The sequence below is a fragment of the Ruditapes philippinarum genome, unplaced genomic scaffold (assembly GCF_026571515.1).
Source record: "Ruditapes philippinarum isolate M1 unplaced genomic scaffold, ASM2657151v2 ctg630_1_1_1_1, whole genome shotgun sequence".
Classification (NCBI taxonomy): domain Eukaryota; kingdom Metazoa; phylum Mollusca; class Bivalvia; order Venerida; family Veneridae; genus Ruditapes; species Ruditapes philippinarum.
Window position 1 is genome coordinate 32196 of NW_026857642.1, and position 13406 is coordinate 45601.

Genomic DNA, 13406 nt, shown 5'->3' on the forward strand with positions numbered 1-13406 from the left:
GGGGGGGGGGGGTTGGGGTGGGGGGGAAGATGCGTTCATTAAATTTCTCCCTTTCCTTGTTAACTTTTTTCTCATGTTTTGTTAGGTAATGGAAAATTAAACTCGGGTTACCAGATATCAGTATCATACTTGATATAAGTTATGTTGAAATTTCTATGAGATATATATACAACAGATAGGAAGCTCCGAAAATAGATTCTAGTCAGATTCAGACCCACAATCCTTTGCGTGTCTCGGTGATAATCGGGTTTATCCGCTAGTCTCTGATTTTTGCGCTCTTGTTTAACTTGGGCCGTATCCGTGAATTATTGTTTACATTGCCAACTTGGATTTTCATCGGAGAAATATTTGTATGGAAAAGTGTGTATTGTATGTTTAAGAATAGATAAGTATTGCTTCTTATATAAGTAGAAAATGATTTGTCTTTTTTTTGTCAATGTACCTCTGGGAGTTTAATATGGCGGTATTTTGGCTACTTTTATCCAGGATGCATCAAGTCGCAAAAAAGCCCGCCACATGATATCTTGCGTGAACAGAATTCCTCCGATACTGAATTTAACTGTGCGAAGTCACAGTTACTTCTCCATGTATATTTAGCTCCATAATGCTGGTGACTGTTTTGTCAGTATCAACACTTGTCCATTTTGTATCCGTCCAGAAATAATTGGTCTTATCATTTAATTTAGGTAAATTAAGGTAATACTGTAATGGTTTTGTTTAGAACTAGTCATATGTGTAGAAATCATTTCCTTATATCATTAGTGTTTTTTTTTCATTAAATTCTATAATAAGATAAAAAAAAAAATTGTTCATTATCATACATGTATGTTCATGATGTTTTTTTCTTTCTCTATCTGTTCATGATTTTAAGTTTAACAATTTAGAGCAGCACGGAACTTTTCACAGTGACCCCATTCAGTAGTCCAAAATCTGATAATTACTAAAAGAAATAAAATGATGCCCTGTCTTTTTTTATATAAGAGATAAAAATATATACCATGTATACTGATGAGATTATTCTTAGATACTTTCTATTCCCCATCAAGCCTGTGATATATTTTTACATTTATTTTCAACCAGCCTTTATATTGTTTACTGAGATATATCACTTGATTAAATATATACATTGTTTTTTTTGTAATTTATCGCTAAGTTAGATATATTCATTGATTTCTGTGACATAGCACTTGATTAGATATATACATTGTTTATTGTGACACATCACTTGATTAGATATATACATTGTTTTTTGTAATTTATCACTTGATTAGATATTTACATTGTTTTTTGTGATTTATCACTTGATTAGATATATACATTGTTTACTTTGACATATCACTTGATTAGATATGTACATTGTTTACTTTGACATAGCACTTGATTAGATATTTACATTGTTTTTTGTGATTTATCACTTGATTAGATATATACATTGTTTACTTTGACATATCACTAAATTAGATATGTATATTGTTTACTTTGACATAGCACTTGATTAGATATATACATTGTTTACTTTGACATATCACTAAATTAGATATGTTCATTGTTTACTTTGACATAGCACTTGATTAGATATATACATTGTTTATTGTGACACATCACTTGATTAGATATATACATTGCTTTTTGTGATTTATCACTTGATTAGATACATAAATTGTTTTCTGTGACATATCACTTGATTAGATATATACATTGTTTACTTTGACATATCACTAAATTAGATATGTACATTGTTTACTTTGACATAGCACTTGATTAGATATATACATTGTTTACTTCGACATAGCACTTGATTAGATATGTATATTGTTTACTTTGACATAGCACTTGATTAGATATATACATTGCTTTTTGTGATTTATCACTTGATTAGATACATAAATTGTTTTCTGTGACATATCACTTGATTAGATATATACATTGTTTACTTTGACATATCACTAAATTAGATATGTACATTGTTTTCTGTGACATATCAATTGATTAGATATATACATTGTTTACTGTGACATATCAATTGATTAGATATATTCATTGTTTTCTGTGACATATCAATTGATTAGATATATACATTGTTTTCTGTGAGATATCACTTGATTAGATATATACATTGTTTTCTGTGAGATATCAATTGATTAGATATATACATTGTTTTCTGTGAGATATCAATTGATTAGATATGTACAGTTTTTTTTTTGTGAAATAAATTTTGTTATTATATGACTAACAGTTTCCTCATATTGTGATTGACTGTCATTACTAAGTGAAATTTACTTGGCATATTGATCAAAACAATTTTTATGTCATAATGTTGAAAAGAGTGGTGCCAAATTATTTCAAACCATTTGTTAATGACTATATGGTAAATTGAGTACAAGTCAAGCAATAAAAAAAAACTTTACATAAAACATCATGTTTAAATTATTTACTTAACCCTTTCACTGCAATAGGGACGGCTTAAGCCGTCCCAGTTATTTACGGCGTATTTGCCATATGGACGGCTTTAGCCGTTTCTATAATAATAATAGTAATGATAATAAATTAATAATAATAATAATAAAAATAATAATAAGTATAAAGAAAATTATACCATGAACAATTATTAGTATTATACTAATATATTTGGAAAGATATATAATTATTATAATACTACTAACAAATAATAATAATTATTAATTAATAACATAGTAATTTCTTAGAAAATCCTCTGGCAAATAGGTGAACAATAAAACAATAACCCTCTGGCAGCGAAAGGGTTAATACTGGATTTAAATTACAGATTTTACATTGTCATATTCCTTGATTATATATATAAAAAAACTTGATTTCATTAACATTCTGTTTACTGTCAATTTATTTTCTATAGTTGTATTCATGACACCATGGATGTGTTTGACAAAGAAGAAATATAGACATTGTAAGATGTGTAGCGAAGATCACTTGTATTACCTTTCTTAGCATGACAATTAACAAAATGTAAGAAATAATATATTCCAAACAGTGATTTTATTGAGCGTGATTTTATCGCTAAATAAAATCACCGGAACTCAGATTTGAGGAAACCGAACAACAAACAGTGATTTTATTAAGTGATAAAATCATTGATTTGGATATATTATTTTGATTCAAACATGAGATCAACAAATAAATGCTTCTGTACCTGATATCAAGCTATGTTGCGTCTGATTTGTTTCACATACTTACTTTCAGCGCGTCACATTTTTAATGGTTATTTCACATCTTATGGTTACGTCACATGTCTAAATATGGAACATCAGTGATTTTATTGCATAATAACACACACCTTCGGTTGTTCAATTTTCTATAGGGAAAAATGCAGGTCGTGTTAGAATGTAAGCTATTGTAATTATATTGTTATTTAATTATTTTTGACATCATACATATAAGATATCTATACATTTTGTTCTAGATTCTTTACAATAATTATGATTATATATATGTAGTAATATATATTTATCAGTAAAATCACTGTAATTATTTTGTTGAAATGAATTTTCTGCACTGTTTTTATACTTTTTAGCTCGACTATTCGAAGAATATGAGAGCTATTGTAGTCACCCCGGCGTCGGCGTCAGCGTCCGCGTCGGCGTCTGCGTTGGTTAAAGTTTTTTGTAAAGTCAGTTAATAATATCTCAATTATTACTTGAGATATTCAATTGAAACTTACAATACTTATTTATAGTAACAAGGTACATCAGATTGACAAGTTGGATAACTCTGCCTACAATATTGACAGAATTATGCCCCTTTTTAACTTAGAAATTTTGGTTAAAGTTTTTTGTAAAGTCAAATATCTCAATTATTGCTTGAGATATTCAATTGAAACTTACAATACTTATTTATAGTAACAAGGTACATCAGATTGACAAGTTGGATAACTCTGCCTACAATATTGACAGAATTATGCCCCTTTTTAACTTAAAAATTTTGGTTAAAGTTTTTTGTAAAGTCAAATATCTCAATTATTGCTTGAGATATTCAATTGAAACTTACAATACTTATTTATAGTAACAAGGTACATCAGATTGACAAGTTGGATAACTCTGCCTACAATATTGACAGAATTATGCCCCCTTTTAACTTAGAAATTTTGGTTAAAGTTTTTTGTAAAGTCAAATATCTCAATTATTGCTTGAGATATTCAATTGAAACTTACAATACTTATTTATAGTAACAAGGTACATCAGATTGACAAGTTGGATAACTCTGTCTACAATATTGACAGAATTATGCCCCTTTGGAACTTAGAAATTTTGGTTAAAGTTTTTTTGTGAAGTCAAATATCTCAATTATTGCTTGAGATATTCAATTGAAATTTAAAATACTTTTTTTATAGTAACAATGTACATCAGTTTGCAAAATTGCATAACTCTGCCTGCAATATTTGCAGAATTATTTGCCCCTTTGAAACTTAGAAATTTTGGTTAAAGGTCTTCAAAGATATTTACTTGAACCTTTAAACATGCACTTAGGGTCATAATCGGAGGGTCATAATTGTATGTCACTGACCAAGTTCCATAACTCTATCTTGCATTAAGGCTGATTCATATCCCCTTTTCTACTTAGTCTCTTGGTTAATGTTTACATGCAAGTTTTACATATCTCAATAACTATTAAAGATATTTATTCAAAACTTCACATATGCATTTAGGGTCATAATTGTAGGTCACTGACAAAGATCCATAATTCTATCTTGCATTTAGGCTGATTTTTCTCCCCTTTTTCAACTTAGAAATTCATGGTAAAGTTTTGCTTGTAAGCTGTTATCTCAATAACTACTGAAGGGTTTGTGCCTTTTTTGGGACAATTTTATGCATTCATAATAATAAAGCAGTGATTTACTTGATAAAACATCTTAAAAACAAGCGTTTGTACCTTTTCTGTCAAATTTATGTATTCATAGGTAATTAGTATTATTATACTCAATAAAACACTCTTGTGACATTACCTAAATAGTCAAGCAAATACTGTATAATTAGACTCTCTCTAAGGCCTATAACATGAATTTATAAAAAAAAATTAGCCCTTTTGTGAACTTAAAAAATTTAACATTATCAAGGCTCTTTTACTATCAAGCACTTAGAATAGTCGAGCGTGCTGTCCTACTGACAGCTCTTGTTTAATTTATTGTTATTTATGTCGCATGTGTTATCTCTTTAAAGTATATTTATGGTTTTTTTTTACAAATGTTTGTCTAAAAATTATGGTGGTGGAATGATTGGAGTATCTCATATTTTGGTGAATGTCTTTCTTAAATGATAACATAAAGTTCCTAGTGGTGTCGTAGTCTATAAACAATAATGTGTTAGAGCTATTATCTCTGTAGGAGAGCTAGACCAATGTTATTTGTTAATATGAGTTAGCTGTTTTAAGTATTTATGAATGATGGAAGATTTTTTTTTACTTTAAACAATATTCATGAATTGATATTCCAATGGCTATAAATGACACATGTTATGTAAGAATAATAATCCCAAGGTCATATATACAGACTAAGATAGGGTGACTTAATATGTGCCCAGCTATACTCGAGGTTCCCACATTGACTAGATATTTTGTATAGTTTGACACCTGAAATACTTGTAAATCTAGGACAAAGATAGAAAAGGGGGAATTTATATGTTGAATAATAGGGAGATTTTAAGGTGTTATGTTTTATCCAACCAAGATACAGGCAATGTAAGATAAATATTAATTTGTCTATATAATTATATATACTAATTTTCAGCACAATTGTGAATAATAATGATAATAATAAAGGCTTTATTTAGGCTTTTATTTGATAATACAGTTATATTTTCTTTCCATCTGTCATCAATAGATTATTAAAGAGTACATGTGATTAGTAAGTTATTTATATATACATTTTGTGAAAATGATTGAAGGTTTGATTCTTGTTAATTTATTTCATCATGATTATTTCAGCCTGTGATAATTGTGATATTTATATAAAACTAGATGTAATATTTATTTTATTGTGCTCATTTTTTATAGCATTTTGAAAGATTTTTTATAGCATTTTGAAAGATTTTTTATAGCATTTTGAAAGATTGGATTTTTGAAAAGTTTAAGTAATATAGTTTCTTAAGAATTGAAATCTTATTTGAGCTATAAAGATGATTTAGTGCATACCATCTGGCAAAGTGAAACATGAAAGCATAAAAAGGGGTAAAATATGTAGACTCAGACCAGCCCTACACACCCGAACAGTCTGACAAGGTTCTATACTTTGACAGCTCAATTATTGTTTAATTTGATATTAAAATCCCTTAAGATTTTAAATGGCTTATTACAAAATCAAAACTAGGCAAATCCATTAATTACACACACATGTTAATGGTTAAATGGAAACATTAAAGCAGTGATAAAATAATAACATGCTCTTGATGAAATGATGTAATATCATACTTCTAATGGAATTATTAGTTATAATCAAAACTAATACTTGATTAACACATACATGGTATTGGGACACATTATTTTCATGTTGTTTTCATAGATCTTTATTATAATATGCAGTACTAGTAAAATTTCTCTCTTCTTTAATGTGTTAGTTGTTTTTATTTTCTGATTTAATTCACAATTTGTTTCAATAAAGTGTACACTGTGTACAAATTATTATTTAGTATTAATTATAAATTTCATGCAAAGTGGAATCACAATCATCATGATAAAGACTGTCTAATTTACGAACTTCAAGAATTATCTATTGTACATACAAATATATATGAGCCGTGTCATGACAAAACCAACATAGTGCGTTTGCGACCAGCATGGATACAGACCAGCCTGCACATCCACGCAGTCTGATCAGGATCCATGCTGTTCGCTTACAAACCCTATTACAAGTAGAGAAACTGTTAGCGAACAGCATGGATCCTGATCAGACTGCGCGGATGCGCAGGCTGGTCTGTATCCATGCTGGTCGCAAACGCAATATGTTGGTTTTGTCATGACACAGCTCATATCATATTTCTAAGATGATATAGATTTTTTAAAAAACTGATACAAAGAAGTAAATTAGATACAAGATTAATACTATTTTGGGTACTAATCTGTGTCAATTATTTGATGATTACTTAAATATTGCCAAATCAGTCAACTTTATACTAACTATAGTGTATTATATTTGTAAAAGTTAAGGCACCGAATACTATGGCTTCTCAACAATTGTGCTTCCCATATTCAAATCAGTTAATGTATTAGTTTCTCTTAACATCAGATACACAGTTTGTCATCAATACATGCATGGTCTTTTGAAAGACCCTGATATATATAAGCATTTCATAGCATAATCTTCATAACATATTTATCATGTCATGCAAATTTCCTTTTCCAAATTATGGTTCCCATAAAGTCTTGTTCAAATCAATCCAGAAGATGAAAAGAAAAAGCATTATTGCTCTATATGCATACTGCAAACTAACCAAGGGCAATAACTATGTCTTGAAAGCTCTGACCAAAACAAGAAAATGCTCTTCTTCCCTTGATATTGATTGTTCCAATAAAGTTTCATTGAATTCAAGCCAGTACTTGCAGAGAAATATCGAGGAAACGATAATTGCTGTACATGCATACTGCATAACAAATCAAGTGCCATAACTCTTTTAAGTTGAAGGGCCTGACCGGAACAAGGCGATGATATCCGCATCTCTTCGAACTGATGGCTCCTATGAAGTTTCGTTGAATTCCAGCAAGTATTGCAGAGAAATAGCACTGAAACGATTATTGCTCTACATGCATACTGCATAACTAATCAAGGGCAATAACTCTGTCTTGAAGGGTATGACCGGAGCAAGGCAAAGATATGCACATCCCTCTTGATATTTATTGTTCCCATAAAGTTTCGTTGAATGCCAGCCAGTAGTTGCAGAGAAATAGCGCGGACACGATTATTGCTTTATATGCATACTGCATAACTAATCAAGGACCATAACTCTGTCTTGAAGGGTCTGACTGGAACAAGGCCAAGATATGCACACCCCTCTTGATATTGATTGTTCCCATAAAGTTTCGTTGAATTCCAGCCAGTAGTTGGAGAGAAACAGCGCGGAAACGAATACTGCTCTATATGCATACTGCATAACTAATCAAGGGCCCTAACTCTGAGTTAAATGGTCTGACCGGAACAAGGCGACAATATGGGCATCTCCTCTTGGTAGTGATGGTTCCCATAAAGTATCGTTGAATTCCAGCCATTGGTTGCAGAGAACGAGCGCGGTAACGAATTTCGAAACGAAAAATATTTGGAAGATAATTGTCCAGTAAAAAAAAATCGCTACTATAATTGGGAGGGGTAAATCGTCAGGGAGGGGATTTGGCCGGGATTCGTTCTTCGAACATGTTCGTTAAAAATAATTCTGATGTCGATTAAAAAAATTACGCATATTATTTCATATATGTTACTAATATCAAAATATGGAAACAAAGTGATCCCTCGGAAGCATTAATTACAACAAAATTACATAAGAATTACAGACTCGGTTTGATTGAGTCTGTACATGAGGGATAATGAATAAATGTAACATCCCTCACGCCACCAGCACCGGCTTGAGCGCTACTCAATCAAGGGCTGGCATCAATGATTCCGAATACGACAGATGGAACAAAATATACGACAGATTCATTGTGTCATATTTTGCCCTCCTGTCGTATTTTCGCTTTTTGCCTCGAAAAAGCGAAAACACGAAGAAACGACGAAGTCCAATTTTGTCATTCCTTCGTGTTTTCGTATTTTCGCATTTTGAGGCGAAGAAGCGAAAATACGACATGGGTGCTAAAAAGAATCAAACACCCACTGTCTCGTTACCTCCTCGAGATATTGTACCGGCAGTAGATGTAAGATTCTTATAGTTCATCGTGACTCTCTATTAAATATTATAAACAAAATAACTATAAAGGTTAATCTATGTTCCAAATTTAAAGTGGAGCAAAAAATTGTATTTCGAAAACATGTTACTGTCCCATCACGATTAAAGATTAATTAATTTAGCATTCTTATATACACTATGATAAAACAAATAAAAATGTAGACCTAAGCTAATTTGCAAAATGGCACTACACAGTGCAATTGTACCGGTGTGGCGTGAATTTTGTCAGACCCGTGAGAAACGTAAGACTTTACGTTCTGCGCATGCGCAGGTAGTTGTCGGACGGGGCCGTGAGAAATGTAAGACTTTCTGGTACAATTGTGTGTTAACCTCGTTTAGAAGCTCATTAATTAATCCAAGTGTAGTTCTTCCTTTTATTCGTGAGCATAGAGATATTTTCTACGATACCAACTTTTATTTATCTGTGACAACGTATCGTGTGGATGAAATATTGTCCAAATCAGTGGCAGTCTTTCGACATCGTTCGTTCCCGATGCCGAGTTGATGGGAAATCCTGGAAAATCGAAGAACTTTGATCGAGGTAAGCTTGTTTTGATATTTTATATTAGAATGTGGTTATTTCAAGTATCGAAGAAAGTATGTTAGTTTTTATTAATGCTTACAGGTACTGTAGGCCATGTCAGTCTGTTTTAAGAAATGGGTATAGGAACTCGAGAACGGGACCGCAGATTGCGGCGTATATTTTCGATCTTGTAACGGTTTTTAAATACGTTTCTGCTACATCTAAATATCTTTTGGTATTATCTGAGTGTATGGACTCAAAAAATATGTTATCAATTGAACCCAATCTGTCTCTTTTAAAATTGGTCAAATTTTACGGTATTATAAAAAAAGACAAGGAGTGACATCCGCCATTTGCCGCAACGTTTTCGGCATGAGTTTTTCCCCTTTGGCTACAATTGATTACTATTTTTTCAGAATTTTGTTCCCGTTATTTTTGTCAAACTATCAGGTATCGTCCGGATATAACGTTAACGGTTTATTGTTTACACGTTGTTGACATGTATAGGCGGCATTAGAACGGGCGTATTCGTGTATTGATTTGTTAAAATGGAGAAAACAGACACTTTAGTAATATGGTCCAACTGATTTTGTCTAACTGAAAAAAGGAATATTAAACATGATCCATAGATAAATATTTTAGGCACTCATCTCGTATTCATTACTAGAAAAATTAAACCAAAAATCAAGCATATCAAGGGGGGTAACTTACGCCGAACGTTGCGGCAAATGGCGGATGTCACTCCTTTTCTTTTTTCAATATATACCGTATATTTGACTGATTTTTAAATTAGCAGATTATATTTAATTGAGATTAGATAATTAAAGACCACCCGCTCGCATAATATGAAAAGATATTCAAAGGTCGGACAAACAATATGTAAAGCCGGTACGGATTCGGATTTATGCGCCGCAATATGCGGTCCTGTTCCAGAGTTCCTATGAGAAATGGGCGGTATGTAGCTCAACCTTCGATGAGTTTCGTTTCATATTTTGTTTTAGCCGACCAGCCAGCCGACATTTGTAGATCTAGGGGTATGGCACACTTAAGTTTACTGATATATTGTCTAATTATATGTATTTTGATTGGAATAAGTGTCGGCTCAGCCCTAACATACTCGGCCCCGAGTCAGCTCGGCCCTATTCCAACGCGGCACGGATCAACTCCATAGTCAACTCGGCCCACTTAAAAAATTTATTAATCTGATTATCAGTGTTAATATATTGGTTTGTTTTATCACTCTCTGTTGTTGGAACCATATTATTGATATATAGAAAAATACATGGTTGATGTCGTGATGGAGAAGGTTTATCCGGTGAGCGAGAAAGTGTATCTTGGCGAGCTTTAGAGAACCAAGATTCACTTTCGCAGCGAACCGGATAAACCTTCTCCATCCCGACAACAACCATGTATTTGATTTATCCTGCTTTAATCATGTTTTTATAATAATTAGATGGTTTCATTGAATCATTCTTCTTTTTCCCCGATAAAATAGCATCTATATGTAGTTTTGTTTTGCTGCTAAACACGTGACGTAATCATATGACGTAATGACTGGAGATAGATAAGTTTATCCGGCAAAGCTTTATCCAGCTGATGATATAGACAGTAGCAGGATAAATGGACTTATTCACTAACGTTGAAAGACGTTATCTTAAATTATTATTACATTTTTGGTAATAGAGTTTTCAATGATTTGGGATATATGAATTCATTACAATCCATCCTTGTGACATTGCAAAATACATTGCCTGTTGATAAATGCATTACATGTTGTTTTATGTATACATGATAAATAACAAACATTTAAAAATATTTTATATAATAAGTAAACAAGTTTATATTTCTTTTTTTATTGAAGATCACTTTACAAACAAAAAGCATCATTTTGAAGGGAACACATTTGTTTTTATATTAATTTTTATCATGCAACTGCGATGATAACTGCTCGATTACACTTGACTGATAATTATTTTTGATATCAGGTTAGTAACCTGATATCAAAAATAAGCTCCCCCCATTTTAACAGACTTGTTTCAATAGCTTATTATCCTTTAATCCAACAATTTTATCTAATATCCTGACAAGTGTATTTGTTATTTTATTCGTTTTCAATTACGAACAGATTAGATAGCGAATAGTTAAGTTTTTAAACACCAACTTAATGAAGTGACGTCACAATTTATAAATAATTTCCAAAAATGACATCATCGATGTTCACGTCATATTATTTCAATAAAACATAACAAACAGGCCAGGCGATTTTCTTGGAGAACTTGTAAATATTTACTATGTGCCAGATTGTTATATTGAATTTTATAAGTGATCAGCAAATTGTTTCATGCATGTTTATTTTTGATTGCCGGTTTGACTTTGAAACTGAAATTATGCCTGATACTGAATGTTTGACTTTGACATGTCAAGGAAAAAAGTTTTGAAACAGCTTGCAGTTATCAGAAAAAGTTATGTTTTTTTTCAAAAGTGGGTCGAGTTGGCCTGTGCTCATTTGACCCGTGCCAAGTTGGTAGAGGGCCGAAATCCCTCCCCCCCCCTTTATATTTATTAGTAAGTTAGTATAAAACACACATTTTGTAAACCATTATCCCTAGTATGGTTCAGGTAGTAAGATAATGCAGTAGTCTAATATTCATCAAATTAAAGCAACAAAGTTTGAATCAGGTTTCACTTAAATATTTATTTTTTTAATTAATCAACACTTATTTCTGTAGCACCAAGGCTAAGGGACTTTGATTATATTGAAGTGTATCCCTGAGAAAAGAAGTAATTCAAGTTATGTTTAGAGTAAAAACATGTATAGAGTAACTTATACTAGGCTTTAGGGGAGCTAATTCTCCAATTGAATTTTTTTTTTGAAATAATGCAGTTTTCCTTATGTACACCAGCTGATTTTCTACCCAAAGTGGAAATTTTAGCAATAATTTTTACCTAAATCTAAGGTCCCTTTCTATTAAGTGAGAAAAATAACTGGAGTCCCATATTATGTGAGTGATGATAAGGAACATATATAATATTTGAAGTTAAAAAAATGAAATATCAAATTATTTTGCTGCACTAAAACTGAATAGTACAGAATGATGCAAATGCATGAGTGAGTAGCACTGCTCTACATTATACTCAAGCTGAAAATAAATTTTGAATTCACCAGCATGCAGCCCTTGTTATGTCGGTTTAGTCGAGCCAGATAAGTATTAGGCCCACTATTTTTTAATAAAAGTATACTTTTGGCTCTTAAAGCATGCCGCCAGATGAGCCAAAATATTCAAGAAAATAAAACTTGATAAAAATGTAGAAAAGAACAAATGTTTTAAATTCAAGTACATATACAAATGATAATTTTCATGTTATGATTAAGGACTGGATTTTGCAGTAATTAATGTCAGTGTTTACCACCATATCTCTTACTGTCTTACTAACACAGTGCAAGGTCCTAGGGCTATTTTTGCTTTTTTTGATCTCCTTATTGGTAATTTATGTGGATTGCAAGCAAATTTTTAAAAAAAAAAAATTGTTCACTTCACAACATTTCACATTTAAAATTTTAAATACTTTTTTAGAGCTTTCATTAAAAAAAAAAGGATGAATTTGCTAGCTGTTTTAACTTGTTTTGCTTTTGATAAACCTATCCAAAACTATTTATTGTCAACTTTCAACCACAAGTATATACAGGACTTAAAAAATACATGTGTTTGCAAGCATTAAAGATAGTTTATCAAGTGGTCATATATAAGAGGTTTTGGTATTTCTTTTTCATACATGTGTAATTTTTAATGCAAACAGGGGCTCTGACTGCAGCCAAGTGGACTTTAGCTTGCTGACCCCTCACAGTCATATGAGGGATATTTGAGGAAGCTATACAGCTTACATGGGACCGGTTAACCATGTAGAATTTGTACATTGTACATGAAAGAGCTGATCCTGGTTTTTTATTTGCATATATGAATTATGCAAGGAAAACAAAAATGTCA